Source organism: Chinchilla lanigera, unplaced genomic scaffold (assembly GCF_000276665.1).
Source record: "Chinchilla lanigera isolate Chin_1 unplaced genomic scaffold, ChiLan1.0 scaffold00016, whole genome shotgun sequence".
Taxonomy (NCBI): Eukaryota; Metazoa; Chordata; class Mammalia; order Rodentia; family Chinchillidae; genus Chinchilla; species Chinchilla lanigera.
The window spans coordinates 21,562,828-21,569,168 of NW_004955417.1; the positions used below are offsets into that span (position 1 = coordinate 21,562,828).

At 36.1% G+C, this 6,341-nt stretch overlaps 1 long non-coding RNA gene across 1 annotated transcript in view; it reads right to left on the reverse strand.

The window, feature by feature from the left end:
* Positions 1-1,055: 1,055 nt before the first annotated feature.
* Positions 1,056-6,341, reverse strand: part of LOC106148178 — a 21,421-nt gene continuing 16,135 nt past the window's right edge. The window contains exon 3 of the long non-coding RNA XR_001233391.1: positions 1,056-2,294. This is a non-coding gene — a long non-coding RNA (uncharacterized LOC106148178). The remainder of the gene's footprint in view (positions 2,295-6,341) is intronic.

Genomic DNA, 6,341 nt, shown 5'->3' on the forward strand with positions numbered 1-6,341 from the left:
ATCATGGTCTACCTCATTCTAAATTATTTCCGAGGCTACATTTTCCTAGATTACAAAAATTAATAACAAATAATTATGAAAAGCAGAGCAACACACATCCATCGTCACCCATTTCTTTGATAAGATTCATTGTGAATGTCTCAGTACAAGTAAGTTGTTTTGATTCACTTACATTCCAGAAAAAAACAATATTATCTATTTAAAAGAAATTTAGTTTACATCCACTTATCCTTCTCCTTTATCAGTCACGTCAGGGTTTCTTGCAGCTTTGAAGCAGTATAAAAATAAAGACAAGTTGTTCTTTCCTTTTGAGCAGTTACTTTCCCTTTCACAATATTATTGTAACTTTTGGATCTTATTTACTCTTTCAGTTTCTTACACTAGGGAGACAATATGATGTTTACACATGTGAGTCTGATATATTTCACTTATGAGTATAGTCTCTATTTGCATCCATTTACCTATAAAAGCCTCAAGTTCATCTTTATAGCTGAGTAATACTCCATTGTATAAAAATACCACATCTTTTTTATCCATTCCCAAGTTGACAGGCATTTCATTTGTTTCCAAGATCTAACTATGACAAATTGTACTGCTATAAACATTGATGTACATATATCACTGTAGTATGATGTTTTCATTTCTTTGGAAAAATACCCAGAAAGGGAATAGCTAGGTCAAATGGGACTCTGCTCAAAAAGAAAGAACGACTGGATAGGGGAAAGGAGAAAAGAAAGAAAGAAAAGAAAAAAAAGAAGGAAGTGTACACACACACACACACACACACACAGAAGATAACTAAGATAATTGTACTACTAATGTCTATTAGGTCATTGAAAATAATAGTTATTGCTTATATTGTTTGATCAGTTTTGCATGCCTGTATCTAGTAATCTGAACAACTACTTTGAAGATAACAATATGCAACAGAATGATTGTTAATTTCCTATCATCTTGTTTTGAAATTCTGTATCATTTTGTTTTTTATTCTCTACAAAAGAAAAACAAAAAAATAAAGACAATTACATAATTTGAAGATACCACCATTACAAAAACAATGTATTTTCCAGTTTTAATCATAATTATAGAGCTAATTCTATTTTAAAATTAATGGCCCACTCTAAACAGTAGGAGAAAAAGTGACTTAAGGTAAACAAAAAAAAAAAATTAAGCAAACTTTCTTACTAGAGTTTTACATTTGGAGAAAGATGAACATATAAAGAAGGCAATAAGATGCCTGAGATTGTATTTTGCAAGAAAAGTTGCCATCCTGCCTAAGGTATATTTCATAATTCCAGAATTTTTAAAGTAAAATCACACATGAAATCATTGTGGTTGAATATGGTTTCATCATTCAGAGCTTTTTATAAACACATACAGATATCTAAAGTACATTAACCATGACAAAACTTGTTCATTTAGGAAATAACATTTCTTCATGTCATAACATTTGGAAATATGAAAACATCCAGATAAAGCAAATGTTGATATCTGATCTCAAAAATGCAAATTTTGAAAATGCAGATGTGATTTCACCACAAGAAGCCAGATACAAAAGCAGATTTAAACGGAGAGCATGGAAAATTTTTGGTGGGGTCATTTAGTAATATTTAAACTTTACTGTTATTCATCAGAAGAACAGATTTCGTACAAAGTTCATAGTCAAAAAGCTCTTTATCTATTCTGTGTCCTAAGTTTACCAGGGGAACAGATCATTGCTAAAGAAATAAAAAATTTTTATCTCCCTAGATGCGTATAGATCTTGAATCAGATACCTATCAGGAGAAAAGTGGCAGGTCACAAATATTCCAAATATTTATTTGAGCACAATGATTTTCAGGCCTAAGCAATTATTGACCTACAGTCTTTAACAACTTTAGAAAAATTTACATAAGAGAGTTCTCCTTCTGTATCAAGAGAAGATTAACCAAACAGTTAATATTGCTGGTAAATGTTCTGCAGATGATACTGGACTGCCAAATGTTCCAGCCAAGCTCTACCACCATGGAGGGCAAAGTGTGAGAGCTAAGTGTGAGAGAGATCTGCTGTTGGTAGGTAGAGAGGAAAGCCCTCAGCAGGAAGTGGTGCCTTGAATATCTTTTCCTCTTTAACCAACATTTTCACCACGATTATTTGTCTTCTTTAGCACCTTCTGTTTTCGCTCCATGTGAAATGATGATCTTCATTTTTGTATCATTTGGATAAGGGGTCTGAGCTTTGGGGTGTGTAGTGCAAAAGCATTCACCAAAGAATGAGGAGAAAGTAGTAGAACTTCCATTTAGATTCATTCTTGTCTAAAAAAATAAGAAAAGTAAGTCAATATTTAGTAAATAGATTGACACTGGCACTCGCATACAGTGCATAAATAAATGTACATTTGTGAGGAATATTGTGCAAGTCAGCTTTCGATTACTGTAACAAGTACATAAAATAATAACTTAGCGAGAAGTGTCATTGTCTCAGAGACTTCAGTCTACAATCAGGCAAATTGCTTTTATTCCTCTAGCAGGAGGTGGAGAGCCCCACATATAATTGTGGGGATCTGTGGGACACCAAAGGCATCCACCTCGTGGTCTGAATGTGGATAAGCCATGGAGAGTCCCGTAAGCCCTCTGAGGCTCCACCTCCAATGACCTGAAGGCTCCCAATAGCCCCCATTCATTAATTGCTACACCACCTCTTTAGGGCGCCAACTCAAGACTAAGCCTTCAACCCACAGGCCTTTGTGGGACAGTCTTTGCATAGATAGTAACAAAAATATACTCAAGTATTTTTATTATAAAAGCACAGGACCAATAAAGGGAACTCATCCTGATCAGTAATTAACACTGAGATGGAAGAAAGTGGACTTGAGAAAATGAATAAAACCTCCCTGCCTCAACCCTGTTTGTCTTCTGTGAAAGAGGAGGCTTGTCTCTGGTGGATTGCTCGCAAAACACAGCATCTTCAAAGGGTTGTTTATGAGGCAGTATTTTGTGCCTGAATGGGGAAAGTTCTGGCTTTGTTTCTGCAAAGATTTTTATGGTGATCTCCAAAATGAGCTCCACCCTAGGACTTGCATTTGTGGAGTCTCCTTCTACATGGAGTAGTGCTGACGTGTGGAACCCATAGACTATAGAATAAATTATGGTGTGCAACTTCCAAAGCTTGGCTCCAAAAGGCATTGGGACTTCTACTTTGCTTACTTGGACCATTTTCTCTGGGAAAGCCAGTTGCGATGTCATGAGTACACCCAAGTGACCCTACAACGAGGAACTAAGACTTCCTAGAACATCTAGCAAGGAACACAGGCCTCCTGGCAACAGCTAACTGGTAACTGACACCTCCTGCCAACAGCTGTTGAGCGGGCCACCTTGGAAGAGAGTCATCCACCAGCCCCAGTCAGGTCTTTAGATGACTGTGGGCCTGGCCAACATGTTGACCACAGCCTCAGGAAAGAGCCTGAGCCAGACCATCTGGCTTTACTACTTCCAAATTACTGACTCACAGAAACTTTCAACTAATAAAGGTTTATTGCTTTGAGCTGCTCAGATTTAGGATAATTTGTAACTCAGCAGCACGTAATTAATACAGTCGTGTTCAATGATCACTCTTCTAGTGGAGAATTTGAATATACATGTTAAAACACTGAATACATGATAGGAAAATAATGATAAGCATACATCCCCTTCCCTAATATTTAACATTTCAACATTCCTAAAGTGCTAAGAAGACAAATTAATGATTAACCTTAAGAGAGATAATTCAATTCTTTCTAGAATCTCAAAGAACAGAGTCAAATTATCATGGTAAGTTTAGAATTTGTTCACTTCCCCAAAATTCGCCAAAATGTTTATATAACAAAATTCCCCCTCCTCTGATGTATCACAAAGGAATAAATCCCAAGTGTTGCTGTATTAGTCAGTGAGAATAATAGAAATTTAGTTTCTGCCTCTCTGAGGCCTATTTACATTGCCAATTTTCTATCTTTTAATCTCTTTTGAACTTGAAGAAAAACTGCTGCGCTATATGACTGCATCAATCTCAGATTCCTACAGAAATTAAATGTAGTTTCATTTATATCAATGTCATATGGTCTAAAAAATTCTAATTCATTTTCTAACAGATTTTTATCCTCTCTGAGAAAACCAAATTACTCTTGGAGAAACAATTCTTTTGCTTTTCCTTTGCTGTTCCACAGGGTGACCAGAAATATGTTCTGCCAACAATAATGTCCCAATCAATCAATGTGGTTAAGTAATGAAGCGAAATAATAGTAGACTTTGGGGAAAAAATATGCTAATATCGAATAAAGTCAAATAACGTAAATTACTACAAGTAAAACTGTTTAGAGGGTAAAATTACGAACACAACAGCATACTATTGCACTATTAATCTCTTGGTCATTTCCGCATTGGCATTACACTATAGTATCAGTATCAATCTCTGCCAGATTAACTTGTTATAATCAAAGTTTATAGATTTAACAAACAGCTGTTTGCCTTTATCACAAGAGTAGATTGAAATACAAAGTTCAACTCTTTAAGTATCATTAAAAATACTGATTATTTAGGATCAGCAGTGTTATAAAGCATCTTATTTATATTTGAATGATTAAGTCTGACTACCCAAAGTTTCTGGGGGAGACACGCACCACCCACATGAGGCCCTCAACTTCAACTGCACACTTGAATCACAGGACACTAGTACTACCGTTTCCTAGGGAGCAGCCCCCATTACCGGCCTAAGATCAATAACAAGGCAAGGACAGATCCACTGAGCCAGCACTTCTTGTTTTTAATAGTGAAACAAGGGTATCCGTGCACACTGGTTACTGTGAGCGTCATATTGGACTGTATGAGAACTCGTTGGAAAGGAAGAGTGGAAGCTGATAAAGAGATAACAGTTCTGCAGATTCATACAGAGCAAGAGCTAACAGCATCCTAGGGATGCTGTGAGACGAGTATTGGTTCTTGGATTTGCCATTCTTGCTTCCACTTCACATGAAATTTGATGGTGTCTCAATAACTGTTCCTCTGAGACTTTGCAATAACTCCCATTTGCTTTGACCTGAGAAACTCTGAGTAGATTTTTATTCTTTTCTCTAACCAAAAGCTTTGGCTATAATGTTCCTTTGGGTTAAGTATAAAAGTGAACAAAACTATGAAATGAGTAATGTAATACCAGTGAAACTGAGTACAGCTAAGTGAGAAGAAAGCAAATGAAGTAAATTCAACCTACTCCTCTTGTCTCAGGAAACTTTTGCATCGTGATATCATCTATCATTGTAAATTCAACACAGAGAGATGATAGATAGATGATAGACAGATAGATAGATAGATAGATAGATAGATTATTTCTAATTCTAGTCTTCAACCCAGATTGCTATCCTAAAACACCAGATTGCCCCTTGGACCTATCTAATTCAAATGACACTTATATTAAACAAATCAAAAGTAAGGTTGATTATTCCACCTTCATCCCTTATGTTCCAATTCTTTCTATTTTGGGTGAGCTCATTGTCTTATCCAAAATGAAATCTAAAAATCACCCTGGACCTCCTTTGCTCCCTTGGATTTATTTATTTTCCCAAAATCTTCCCACTACACTCAGCATTTTCCTGCCATGCCCTCTCTTCTCCAGGCACTACTACTTCAGCTCATCATCTCATCTTTCGGGGCCAGCAAACTAGGGATGAATATGCTCACTTCCCTACCTCGTAGTGTATATGAGATTAGAAAACCAGCTACTGGTCATTAGAACTTGATAACTGGAAACAGGAGGCAGCATGAGTGTTATCTATTCATTGTTTCTTCCAAATTTCCCCCCTCCCTTTCTCTATAAAATCATTCACTGTCTCCACCAAGATAAATCTCATTTCATGGCATTATTTCTTCTACCATTCCTCGTTTGCACTATCAATTCACTCTCAAATATTTCCTTTCATTTCTCATTTTTGCTTGACTTCTAAACTTGACAGAACTTCTTCCTTATTCCTTCATGATGTCAACTTTCACATACAAGAGTGTCCCAATAACCAGGTGTTGACTCCCTTTCCCTACAGTTATTTTTGCCTCAGCCATACCAAAATATTACACTGCCTAATAAAGTACTCTTTATTATATCCATTGTAATATCCCACTTTCTCATCATTAACTTCTTATTTCCATTCATTTCTGCTACTCTCTCAACTCTAAAAATATTTTATCAACACCGAGGCTTTCACTGATCCTCATAAAATGTCGTCCCTTTCACTCCCTTCCTCACTTTTCTTTTTACCTAGACTAGGTCATATCCTATACCACTATACATGATTTCTGTACATGCCCTAAATTTTTGGCTTTTCTTTCCTACCATCTCAC